The sequence below is a fragment of the Adiantum capillus-veneris genome, chromosome 17 (assembly GCF_014529385.1).
Source record: "Adiantum capillus-veneris isolate H3 chromosome 17, ASM1452938v2, whole genome shotgun sequence".
Taxonomy (NCBI): domain Eukaryota; kingdom Viridiplantae; phylum Streptophyta; class Polypodiopsida; order Polypodiales; family Pteridaceae; genus Adiantum; species Adiantum capillus-veneris.
The window spans coordinates 17,424,155-17,438,321 of NC_140947.1; the positions used below are offsets into that span (position 1 = coordinate 17,424,155).

The 14,167-nt window shown below is 38.8% G+C and overlaps 1 pseudogene; it reads left to right on the top strand.

The window, feature by feature from the left end:
• Positions 1–7,941: 7,941 nt before the first annotated feature.
• Positions 7,942–8,314, top strand: LOC147436873 (uncharacterized; annotated as a pseudogene).
• Positions 8,315–14,167: the final 5,853 nt, after the last annotated feature.

The following is a 14,167-nucleotide window of genomic DNA, read 5'->3' on the forward strand; positions in this document are numbered from 1 at the left end:
CCAAGACCTTATACAATGTGAGTCACATCCATAGTATATCTCCCGCTTGATGCATAACCAATGTAGCCTGTGTTAGCGGCTGCTAACATTCCACCCTTCCTAATTTGGCACATGTCCTCGTGTGCCGGTGAAGCAAAATACGGTAACATGGTAGAAAGCAAGTCCATGGAAGAAATGTTGAGCTACAAAACATAAGAACAAGTAATGAGCATCAAAGGCCAACAAGGATAAAAAACGTGAAGTACAATGAACAATCATACACAGTGAATTTTGCTTCTAAAAGATGGGTGAGTCATAGTCAAAAACTAAACAACATAAAGCAAAAAAACACTCAAACTATCGTGAAGATTAAACCTCTTGAAATTTCAGTTTTATGCATGAAACACAACCAATCAATTATGACCCTACACTAATGCAAGTTCATAAGCCTATTAGCCTAAAAACTATGTGACCAATATTAATAAATCATTCAGGTCTATCATATCTACGGGCTATAAAAAAGCTCTTAATACATTAGTACATTGTCATAGATTTTTGAAGCTCATGGAAGTTTGTTTTTGTCATTCATAGCAAAAAGTAAAGCACAATACAAGGCTACCACCCCAAGGCAAGTCTAGGTGCGACTCTTGGCTCCTTGAACTCTCAAGAAGGTGTTTCAAAAGCCTATTAGCCCACCAAGGTGACGGCTAACCCCTATCAGCACAGGGCATTGGTTTAGGGCCTTGACCAAGCAAGCCAAGGTGATTCCCCTCGCCTACCAAGTGCCAATAAGGCGCTAGGTCTCACATAGACACAATATAACATAGAAATTTTCTTTCATGTGTCTAGTAGCATTTTTGCCACGTTTTCTTGACACTTTTTTTGCTTCATTATTTCATTTTTTTAGCAGTTATTTATTTCTTCCAACATGAGATGCTAATGGGAAATAGACTAAAGGACTAAAGCCTAATCATAGCCCTAGGTCATGTTAAAAATTAAGGGAGTATTAAGACTATCACTAAGAGTCTAGGACTAGTAAGAAATGATCCTACTTAACCTAAGGTAAAGGCCGATTACCTATGATTAGCACACATAAAACCAAATTTTTTGATGAGTTGGTCACAAAGCAAAGTCTTGAAACTTTAGTATGCCTAGCTTTTGAACATGAAAGAACCATAGCTTAGAAGCAAAAATTACTTAAGCCAAGCATAGAGAATGGAGAGATGAAAAAAGAGCAAAACCATGGAAGGATTTCACCTATTCATGCTCTTTGTGCATCCTTAAGCAAGCATCCACTTGGTAGAGAAGTCTCTTAATCTTTTTATTACAATCCAAGTTGATTGAAGCTAAGTGTAAACACAAGCTCCAAAGGCCTTTTATTGACATCCAAAAGCACACAAAAAAACATCAAAATGAAAACCTAAAAGCTAGGGTCTTGCATACCCGAATTTGCAAAAGGGAAAAAAAATCAAGGGAAAAAAGTGCCTTTGGTTATGCACATGATGCTCTTTGTAGCAAGTGTATACATACATATCAACAATGAGAGAGATAAAATGCTTCTACATAAGCACATTTTACAATTTCTACAATCTCTCATACATGATTCAAAGGTTGATTAATTTCTAGCTCAAATGAAATGTGCAATTTAGATTAAGCTATGAGCTAGAAACAATGCAACTTTGATGAAATGAAGTGGCTCTTGAAAGCCAAATTTTACATTTTTAAAGCTCTCCAAAAAAGTTGACAAACAACTAGATCACATGAAATTTTACAATTTAGACCAAACTATGAGCTAGAATGTATACAACTTTTAATCATAAGAATTGGAATGGCTCTGAATGACCAAATATTGCATTTCTAAATCTCTCCAAAAAAGTTGGCTAACAACTAGCTCACACGAAATTTTACAATTTTAGAGCAAGCTATGAGCTAGAGAAGATTGCAACTTTTGATGGAATGAAAATGAATGGCTCTCAATAGCCAGATTTTGTACTTGAAAGTTGTCAAAACAATTCAACCACTAGTGCTCTTAAGCATATGATCATTCAATACAAGCACTAGAACAATTCACAAAAAAAACCAAAATAACATTGCTCTCCCATGGTCATTCAAGAAGCTCAATTTAAGTGCTATGTAAGGGTTTTGCATTGAAAGCAAGCACTAAAATGAAAAAACAATGGCACAAAATCTCAACCAAGCAAGTACATATTATCCAGTGTAGCTCTCACATGCATATCACAAGAACAATTTTCCTTTCCGCATATCTAAATTTATCATCAAACGCGGCACTAATCCAATGCATAAGGGAAAAAATTGGTGCAATGAAATTTCATTTATGCATAAAAGTGCTCACACAATCAAAGCACACACTTGATGCTCATGCTTTTCTCATAATAGCACATATGGCATATATTGCAAAGAAGATAAAAAAATCATGATGAACTTTTGTTTTTTGACTTCTCTCAAGTGGTTTTGAATTGACTAGCATCTAGTCATTGATGAATCATTACAATCAACACACCATATAGTTCTCAGCTCATGAGGTAATAGGCAAATGAGAATGATGGTCATTTTTTGGTGTATTCGAAACAAAAACTTGTGTCCACAACATCACATTTTAAAATGCAATCTAAGAATATTCCGAACCTCTTGAAAAAGTGCGATGAGCTTCAAGATCAAATTGTTGCAAAATTTGTCATAGAAGGGTGGAAACTCCCTTTTGTTATGAGAGTTTTCCTTTTGATGTTTTTGTTTTTACTCTACAGCAAGCTACGAGCTCTGAACTGAGGGAAAGACAAAGGGGTAGTGTGAGTGTTGGCACTCTTGAAGGCCTCAAAAGCATGCTTATTGGGCAGCTAGTTGTGCTCCAGGGTTTGTGTGCTGTAATGTCAATGCAGACGCGAGCAATGTGGTGTGTAGCTCAAGGAAATTGAGAGTCGAGACAAGTGGCGGGTCATCTATCAATGCCATCAGTGGGATGAGCTGGCAACGTACCAAATGGAGGATAAAACAAAGCAAGCAGTGACCAAGGAGTAGGAATGGCTGGCTGTGTGCGTGAGTTCAAAGCCGGCCCAAGGCAGCAGGAGGGAAAAATTTGTGTATACACCATCTTTGCTTGCAGTGGGCCATTCCGAGACAACGCGCATCATGAGCAACGTGTGTGTGTGTGTTGATTTTGCAACTGGGCATGGCAAGTGGCGGGCCATAGCTATGTTTGTGTGTGTGTGATCCAAGCTGGTAGTGGGCATAAGAACATGTTGCATCATGTAAGCCCACATAGGGTAATTGTCACCATCCAATCTATCCTCAGCAGCAAACATCTTGAACACATCTATGTTGTTAGCAATGGTAAATGTTGCACTTGATGGGAAAACTTTCCAAAAAGAGGAGAAACAAAGCTGAAACAACACGTGCTATATAGCACAAACTGCAAAAGACTATAAGGGACCTGCTATGCAGAAAACAACATTGACAAAATTTCTACACAAAATGATGAAATAGCCTGTGCAGAACTACATGTAGTGGAAACGGAGGCTAAAATGAGCCTGAATAAAAAATTTGAGTAGACAAGGCTCTTCGAGTTGACCCAAAATTTTTGTCGACACTCGTCAAAGCTCATAGAACTCGGAGAAAATGAGCAGGCATGTGCTGGAGCTACTGGCAACTAAGCCCGAGAGGACACAACTTGCTCTAATAGTAATTGTTGAAATTAGGGTTGCAGGAAAACATACACAGCTTAGAGAAGACAAAGGAAGCTGAAGGCACACAACAGAGAGTGTTTTACTTAGTGTGCAATGGAATATAGATATCCATATAATGATGGGTGTATATACAAAGCACGTGGGAAAAACCTACTAAAGAGGAAAAAAATGCCCCGGTAGTCCTAAGTGTGTTCACACACATCACTACCACATGTATATGGTAACACAAATTGTGCAAGAGGATCTATCCCATTATCAAATCTTTAAGAGTTTCAGTGAAGCAAAATAGGAATTGGATGATTTTCTAACCTTTCTTGATGAAGCACATAAATGGCATAAAGGTCATGTTGGCAAGAGAAGAAATTCATGTTTGAGTGTGCATCGCATTCTTTTATTGCATGAAGCGGTCTAGAATGTGATTTAGGAGTATGAAAATGATTTTGTGGATGAAGCAAGTGATGATGATGATTATTTGTGTTATCAAAAAACTTCTAATTTTTGTAACATGAAGCAACTTGTACTGGTAAAGGTTCAATTACCTTCATATTTTCAAGCACGTGAAAGTTCAAAACCTGATTTTGGTATTCTTGAATGTGGAGATCAAACTCTAGACACTCAAATCCCTGAGGAAATGAAGATTTTCTAGCAAGGAGGTGTTGTTTATAATTAAAAGGTATTCCTAATGGCTTTAAAAAAAAAGGTATTCCTAATGGCTTCAAAAAAACTAAAAGGTATTCCTAATTCAAAGATTCCCTCAACAACAGTAAAAACATTGCACTAGTCTATAGCATGCCATAACAACGAGCACAATGATGAAGCACGTAGATTTGCAACAATATCGACTAGACATGAGAAGGATGGATATAACATGAGAGAGAGAGAGAGAGAGAGAGAGAGAGAGAGAGAGAGAGAGAGAGGACACTTTAAAGAGAAGAAAACTCTAAAGGGAAAATGAAGGAGAAGAGAAACACAAATGGACCAATGGGAAGTAGAACACCTCTTTATATGGACACCAAAGGTCTTTTGACTTTCTACCTTCTTATGTCTTTTGACTCTCCACCTTCATGTGTCTTTTCATTTCCTAAACTCACCCTTCACTTACGCACTTAAGATGTTTCCATAGAATTTTTAGTTTTTTGAGATTGGGGAGACCTAATAGCATGCTTGAAGATTTCCAAGACATGTTGGTGGAAGAACAAGGAAGTCAAGAGAAACTCAAGAGACAAAGGAGTCAAGAAGAGTGCCCACTATCCCCAAACCTCACATCAAAGAGTCTTAGAGCTTTGCCAAAAATAGACATTCTTCAATTTGCCAAGGAGACGGGTTCCCTTGTTCTTATGAATCTTTTATATTGTGCTAATTGTATTTCACCAAAATATTATTCTTTAGAGCGTGAATAAGGAAATACATTGTGTGTTGACGATGAAGATGGTGTTGTTGATTAGTCTCTCATGTGTCTTAATGAGGAGCATATAGCAGATGATAATCAAGAAGGTGTTTGTGATATGGGGAGGTAGATTCAAAGAACTCAAAAGTTAAAAATCAGATTTTGGACAAGCATATTTTGAATTTAGGTTGCGAAGCAAATGAATCAGAGTTTCAAGATCTTGTACCACAGTTTCTCCCTGAAGTGCAGTTCCCTGAAAAGGATATTCAGGTGATGTAGGTTCTTGAAGTGGATATTTTTATAATGTAGATCCTGGAATTGCAAGAAATGGTTCAAAAGCTTATTTTTGAGTTGGAAAATGAGCGATTTTCAAGTATGGTTGCAATAAATGAAGTGGTTTCAAAGATCAATCAACCTCAAGAAGAGAAGAAATTGTTGAGGATGTTTGTGCTGAATTTGACTTACATATTTCTTATTATCAAGATTTTCACGACGAGACTTTTAAGGAACTGGTTGCAGAGAAGGATGATCAAATTTTGGATTTGAATCTTGAATTCACTCAGCTCAAAAGCATGGAGTCTTCAAAGCTTGATATGGATGGTTTCTTGAATGAGGGTGTTATCTTTTAGGATATTCCTATTGGATGTGTTTTTCCACGTCAATGGAGGAGAAATTTGAATGTGCATCATTTCCAAGGGAAGTTCAGTTCTTGATGATATTCTTGAAGATCTATATACTTTTTCTCACCAATGTTTTGATCTCATTGTGGGCAATACTTTTTTTTATCTTGAGGAGATGGTTCTCGCTCATGATTATAAATACAAGTTGTTGGAAAAAATGAAGCAATTTTTTGTGAAGATGCTTCTATTTCTCTATGTGATTTTGTTGATGAAGAGATGAGGATAGTCTCATCATCTCTCAATGGCGAGATATGTGTTCATGCTCAATGATATTAGTTGTAATACTTGGAAGAAATTTTTCTTTATCAAGACTCTTTTAGAGGAGCCATGCTCCTACACAATACATTTTCAAGATCTGGTCCATTTGCCAGCTTTTTTCTTGAATATTTGTCTTGGAGTGGAGTTTGCTGACCAAATTTCAAATTGTTTCCCAAACTAGATTTCAGATTTTGCAATATGGAAAATTGAAGATTTTGCAATATGGAAGGTTGAAGATTTAGAGTTTTTGATGTTGATAATGCCAGTAGGGAGGCAAGAACTGATTTTTATTGTTGATTTATGAAATTTATTATCTATGAGGAAGCTTGATGTTGATCTACATCAAGGTTTTACATGTTTGTCTTTATGTAGGACAATCATTCACTTGTTGCTTATTTTTTGAAGAAAATATTATTGGCAAGTGGAAGATCACTATATTTCTTTTGGTTGGAAGTTGTGATCTAGCTATCTAACTTAATCAAACTCTTCTACAAGGGTTCCATTCACGTCCTTGTAACTATGGTCCTTAATATTTATTCTCGTAGTGGTTTCCATGTGTCTCAGGTAGATATGGCTGTATCCACAATCTTGGACCATTTTCAGTTGCCGCATGAATGGTCTTCCCAATATTATGTTGTTATCATTCTTCTAGCCGAATCAACAATAGCAATGTATGCTCATACTTAATGCCCTAGGAAGTAACAACTACCTTCTCTAGGATACCTAGGGGTTTCTTCATATATTCATTAGCTAGCTTCAATTTTATTCATGTGGCTCTCAATGCTAGTTTTCCTCATTTTTTCCAGATCTCTTTTGTTGTGATGGGAACACCACTTCCACTATCAAGGATTGCCATGGTTTTTACACCTTGGAATTCCACAAGAAGAGTGGTGTTCCCATATTCTCCCTCATAGTACTCTCCTACTTTGTTCAGAGGTACTGATCTTTTGTTTAGCTAAGGTATTTCAAGCTCTTTGATCCCTTCCTCAATTTTAGTCATTCGTTTTCTTAAATGCTAGATTTTTCTAGGCACTTACCCACAGTAGTCTACATGTTTGGTCTTATTATGAGAAACTTGGCTAACATTATTGTACATGTGACTGGGTAGATAGAATTTTTGTTAACCCTCTTGAATTGATGACCTTGTTGGAAGACAGTCTCTGTGATGGGACTACAATAACATTTGACTTGGCCTCGTGCTGTCCCATATAGGACGGTAGTGTTCTTAGTGAATGGGGTTGATTGTCCATAGATTGTAAAGCAGGTTTGTCATGGCGTCAGGTGGAGGCCCTTCCTTCAATATGCTCACTCACTTTCTAGCAGTTTTGTCCACGGCCAGGAGACATAGTGGCACGAGCACCCTTTCCTATAGAGCATTGTCTACACCCTCGCATGAGAGAGCATGCCCTTCTATGTTACATGACATACTATGGTGCCTTGCCTCACCACTTGGAGGTGCCTACCTACTTTGTTTTCCAGCTTTGCATAGAGTTTGTCCTCACGCTCAACATGGACTACTTTGACAGATGTCCAGGAGGGGGTCACGATTTTGGTAGACTGGGGCAGCAGCAAAGGCTCCCTGGGACTACCGAGTTCAGAGGTCGTCCAGCTCATCGACGTCGAGTAGAGCCGATGGTTCCTTGGAGCGTAGTCTAGGGCCTCAGCACACAGCTTGGAACGCGAGGTCCGTTCCATGGGCGACACACTCAGCCACCTTGTCGAGTGGTTTGCATAGCCAGGAGGCCCTTCTCAGGTACATTTTTGTAGTCTTCACCTACAAATATTTAATTGGTAGGGTAATACTTTTTTTTTATACTAGGTGTCGTTACGTACTACACCGCTTGATATCCCACACAAACATGACCGTATTGCTGCCCCCACTACTTCTTCCACGATATACATAACCTTTCCAATGTTTCCTTATCTTTGGTTATGAATGTCATTTATTATTATTATCATTGTGGAATTTTTGTTTTTTCACAATCAGGCTGCTTTCTCTACACCACCAGAGGAGCCACCTCCATTGAGCAGATCTGCCACCTAGTTAGTGCCCAGTACTGCCTTTACAGCTACTCAGGTACATTCAATCATCTATAGTTTTTATAATTTCAAAAAAATTAGAAAGTTAAATTTTTAATTTTGTGTTTGTTGTAGGTTGAACCCTCTCTAAAGCTCTACATCCATGTAGATGAGCTTACGCAAGAGCTGGCCACAATGCAGCAGAGGGTTGAGAGCTGGAGCAGGCACTTAGAGACACTAGAGCGGCTTTGGGGGACTCCACCATTGAGTGTCACATTGCTTACTTCTGAGCGGATCACTTCACACGACTGCATGCTTACCTGAGCCGCTCCCCCAGCACACTTAGAGAGTTTAGTCCTCGATACCACTCTACCCTTACATGCCTGATGTGGGTTTGGGCAGGCACAAGATTTCAATGGGATAACAGGCCACACTCGGAGACCATGCAGAGTGTTGCATTTGTCTCGACCTGTTTGACGATGGTGGATTCTACACTTTGGGTTGTGGCCATCGTTTCCACCTCTACTACATCGTCCACAGCATGTGCATGCGTTCAGTCTATCCGATGTGCCACTGACAGATACCGATCACCCTGTATTGCCATAGGGGCATCGAAGACCTTTTTCCACCATGAGGCAAACTGTAGACCTTGTCACTCACTGCCCCCTTGGGGCGAGTGACGATGAAGATAGACAAACAGTCATGGGGTGCTACTAGAGGATGGGGTGTCAAAGGAGGAGGCATACAGATGGCAGAGTTAGTGGGTGTAATTGGGCCAACAATCACAGAGGCAGAGGAGGTCAGGCGGGAGATCTTTCAATAGTGGGACATCCTCATAGAGCGTTCTAGAGACAAATCACTGAGGAGGCCACTTGGTGGTGCGTCTTTCCCCCTACAAATAGACTTTGCTGACCTAGTACTTCTTGGTGAGTTGCTAGCAGCGGAGGAGGGTACTCGCTCACCATTAGGAGAAATATGAACCTTGCATGGGCCTTGTAAGGAATCCTAATTTTTAGGGATTAAGGCTAATGTTGTGTAGGGTTAAGGGAACAAGGGCATTCAAGAAGCTAGTTTTGAGTAGATTTTTCTAGCCTTTTTTTAGACACATGTAGGATGTGGACCTAAGAGGTCACTTTCCCTCTCTAGCTTTTGGAAAGTGAAGGGAGTAAAGGGGTGTGGCCACATCAGCAAAAACGTGGGTCACTAAGAGCCAAAATTTGATTTTTTTTCAAAAAAGTTATTTTTACTTATTTTTGACTTAAAATTCCCTCCCAACATATATACACATCAAAAAATCATTTTTTGACATTTTTTTAAACCTACAAACACTAAAAGTCCACTTTTTCAAAAAAAAATCCCCCCCCAAAAAAAAACCTTTGTTCTCTCCTCCTCCTTCCTACTCTCTCCCTCTCCTCTCCCTCCCTACCCCCTTCTCTCCTCCTCCTCCCCTCTCTCTCCCTCTCCCCCTCTGCCCCTTCTCTCCTCCCATGTTCCTCCCTCTCCCTCCCCCCTCTTTCTTTTCATTCTTTGCTTCCTCACGCAAAAACTGCCATGGTGCTCACGGACATCACAAATCGTATCCCTCCACCACCATGTACTCCGCACAACAAAAGTGTACATATTGCTTGTCCGCGGTGTTTGCACCGAAGGCCATACGTGAGGGTGAGCAGAGGTCATCCCAAGATCGTCATACTGTCGGTGAGACGAATGTGTATGGTTCTTCAATATCTTGGGAGGGGATAAGTAGGCTTGTTAGGCTATTGCAATTGGTTGTGTATGGGTGCATGTGCTTCTTTGCATTCGTGGATGCACGAATGTCAAGCTCTTCAGCTCAAAACAGTGGCATTACAAGAAACAGTGGGTGCAGGTTAGAGAGGTCAAGTGTCACCACTTTTCCTCTAAAACAGCCTTCTTTGTTACATCTTGCAAGTAGGTGCTTCAAATCCATCCTTATTAGAGGTGGGTAATCTCATCCTAATGCAAGAATGGCTCAAGGAACTAGCATAACATGAAGCTTTTACGGTGGCACAAAGCTCTCCTCAAGCAATGTGGCTCCCACTACACCAAAAATCACTATGCTAACATGGAGAGATCCCTAGTAGGACAATACAACAACTTTTCATCAGCAGCACACCCTTTCCTAACATGAGGGCACCCCCACCAGAGATATTTTTATATGATAGGTCACCCCTTGAGCATACCATGTCATGGAATGGATGTAAGAACTATGACTGCACTACCCCTTGGAAGTTGTTCACGAATGTATGTTTATCAAAGTTAATGAGAAGAAGTTTGGACTTTTTTGTTTGTTGATGTGTAAGAGCACTCTTGGTCTACCATATTTTAGATTGTTTGATAAGTTAAATAAGATTTGTAGTCATTTAAAGTATCATTTTTTTTTGTAAGATTGTACATGAGAAGACATGATAAAGTACAAGAGATCTTGACGGAATAAACCTCGATGAGATTCCCACCATGCACTTGTGACACCATACCTCTCCTTGAACCCTTTGACTTCTATCGTTGTGGGGAGTCCAATGGGGGGCTATTTTCAAATTTTTAGCATAACTTTTTTTTGAAGGAAATTTTGGTTATTCTAAAGTTTATACACAGTCTAGGAGTTCATTCTGATTGTTTTTCTTCACTTTCAAATTTTGACCGAGTACACTCCTTGGAAGCCACTTTTGAAGGTGTTAGGGCGAGATTTTGGGAAAGTTTTGTATGTAGGAAATACAGTCCTTAACACAATAAAAAACAATGGTTCTTTGAGTATTTTCAGATTCCATGGTTTTAATGCTCGTTGGAGCCCGTAGATTAAGAAAAAAGTAAAAAATGTATGTTTTACATCATTTTTAAATAAATTGTCAACTTGCACATTGATTTTTGGAGAATGCGAGCAAGATATGATTTTTTCTCATCACATGATGGTCGAAGAACGCGATGAGATGAACAAATTTATGTGAGACAAGCCCAGACAGATTCGGAGCCGATTGAAATCTAGAAGCTGTTGAAAACAACCGAAAAGTTCAACACTTAAATAAATAAATAAATAAACCTAACACTTGAATCATGGCCATGCATCAAAAATATGCTCACACGGTGAAGGAGGTGCTTCAAAGCTATGGAAATCAGTATAAAAATGCAAACAATAGCGTTGGAGGCTATTCAAGAAGTTGTAGAGGCTCACATCATTTCAGATGACTTTGCAATGACAAAATGATTAAGAGTTGTGTCTACTGTCTCCATAGTGATTTGGCTTTTCGGTTTATCCATGTGTTTTAAGTTAAGTGGTTTTGGCCATGAAGAGTTAAATTTAAATCAAATATTAACATTTTTGCCATCCTAAGGGGCAAACAAAGCTAGAAAATGCAAAAAAAAAGGGTGGCCACAAGGGCGCGCAGATGGCCCATCCAGCAGTTTTGGATGGCTCATCTGCGCGCCCTTGTGGCCACCCTTTTTTTTTGCATTTTCTAGCTTTGTTTGCCCCTTAGGATAGCAAAAATGTTAATAGCTGATGAAACCAGATGTTTATGTAGCATGAGACTAGATTTTTATATTAACCAATGTGATTTGGCCTTTTGGTGCAGGGAACTAGTAAGTTGAGTTGAAGGAAGGCATAATGTGCTTGAAAAGTTAAATTTTACATTCATCTCACCTTTTCCAAGGTCCTGGAGTGCAAAAATAGCCTAATTATGCAAAAAAAAGGGTGGCCACAAGGGCGCGCAGATGGCCCATCCAACAGTTTTGGATGGCTCACCTGCGCGCCCTTGTGGACACCCTTTTTTTTGCATTATATGGCCTTGTCTGCCCCTTATAATAGCAAGAATGTTAATATTTGATGAAACCAGATGTTTATGCATCATGAGACTAGATTTTTATACTATCCAATGTGATTTTCCCTTTTGGTGCAGGGAACTAGTAAGTTGAGTTGAAGGAAGGCATAATGTGCTTGAAAAGTTCAATTTTAGGTTCATCTCATCTTTTCCAGGGTTTTGGAGTGCAGCAATAGCCTAATTATACAAAAAAAGGGTGGCCACAAGGGCCCACATATGGCCCATCCAGCAGTTTTGGATGGCTCACTACGCGCGCTTGTGGCTACCCCTTTTTTTGCATTATATGGCCTTGTCTGCACCTAGGATACCAATTTTTTTTTAGATTAAGTGAAAGCAAATCTTTATGCAACATGATAGTACAAATTCCACTTCTTTTCACTCAGATGTAATTAGAGCTCCCCTCCCCTTTCTTTGTGTTCAAAGGTCCGGAGCATTCACTATGTAAAATTTTCCTATATCATGTGCGTTCACTAGAATGGATTAAAAGTACCCCTTATAGGCCTTATCTACACATGTTTCTGCAACTTTACAAGAATATAAAATCCCTTCTGTTGAACACATGTGCTATGTTACATATACTTTAGTGAACTCCCCATGTCAACGGCCTCACAAATCCTGTGCACTAAACATTAAACACTAGAAATCGACCAAACAAGGAGCCAATTTTTACTTCCTTGTGTCCACCTAGTGTTCTTGTGAAACATTGCTAATGATATATATTCAAAATCCCCAAATGAGGACATCTTGACAAAGTTTATGATCCACTTTAATAAGAATAACCATTAATGATTAAACTGAAATCAAAATATTGCTTGAATTTCTTCAAGGTGGAGTGATTAAGACTTGCGACTTGAATCATCGTACAGGCAAATCAAAATATCCATAAAAGTAAACAATATTTCTCAGATCTGTATGAAACTTCAGTAATCTAAATTAAATACTCTCACTCAATGCGACACCATTTAACAAAAAAACATATTTATATTGCATTTATAGAGGAATCCAGCCTCATGAAAAATAATTACAAATGGAGACAATGTTGTTGCTGTTAGGCTTATCTTACAAGTATTTGTCTTCCTCATCTAGAGATTCATATACACTTGAGTATTTGTGTGTCTATGACACTAGGGAAGATAGTAGTACTATATGGATGGCTTCTATGAGAGCTCCTAGAGAGTCCCTATTGGTTCAAGATTCTAAAAAACACCTACTATTCTTATCAAAATCTTTTAACATGGTAGTGAAAGGTTCCTCAAGGAACAAAAATAGAGTGATTTCCATATCTGCACATGGTTGCTTGATCATGTCCTCTTAAAACAAGTTGAATCTGTAAGTAAACAAAATATTATGTGAGCACAAAGTTATAAAGTACAAAATGATATCATTCCAATTATCTAATGACAATTATACGAAGAATAAATTACAAGAAAAATCTTTGACGACTCTCCATAGATAACACAGCTTACTTACATTGTGAGACTCAAATCACATGCTACACAACTATAGATGGCGCACCAAAGTCATCAACAAAATAGCACCACCCAGTGTTATGAGGTGTGAAGCCTAAACACTGAAATCCATAAAGAGGTTAATTCTCTCCAGCATGATAAACTTAAAGATGGAGATGATGTTAAGCTCTGAATGTAAGCTACAAGGGTAGTTTTCTTACCATTCTATCTTTATGTTGGAGATGAACCCTTGCAATGCCCACGCGATATTCACACCTCCTATTGTTGTGGTATGCAACTCATGTGAGCTCATACTTTTGCCACCTTCGGGAGTAGAGGTTTCCATGTAGTGTGAGTGAATGAAAGTAGAAGGAGTAGAATCTTGTTTCATGTTGTAATGGAGATGAGAGAAGGGAGAGGAGCTAGCTTGGTGTGAAACTATGTGGTGGGTAAGGGGAAGAGATGGAGGAGGAGCTTGCTTGGTGCTACAATAGAGGTGGGAGAAAGCTAGCAGAGAGATAATGATGGACTATAGGGGGTGCATGTGGTTGTTGCAGCAATGGAGAGCTTGGAAAAAGATTTGTAGAGAGAGAAAAACACTTTTTAGCTATAGAATAGGTTTGGAAAGACTTTGGAGGGTGAAAATGATGTTTTGATTTGTTTTTTAAAAAAATCAATTTTTTGGATTTTTTAGTGTACGTTTTTTACTTTTGAAGGTCAAAAATACTTTTTTGACCATGAAATAGGTTTGGGGACCTTTTAAGGAGGGAAAACTTGAAATTTGAATTTTTTTGAAAATTTGAAATTTTTAGTGTATTTTTAAATCCAGGCCAAAAAGTGGAGGAAAAGAGGTCAAAGTGGT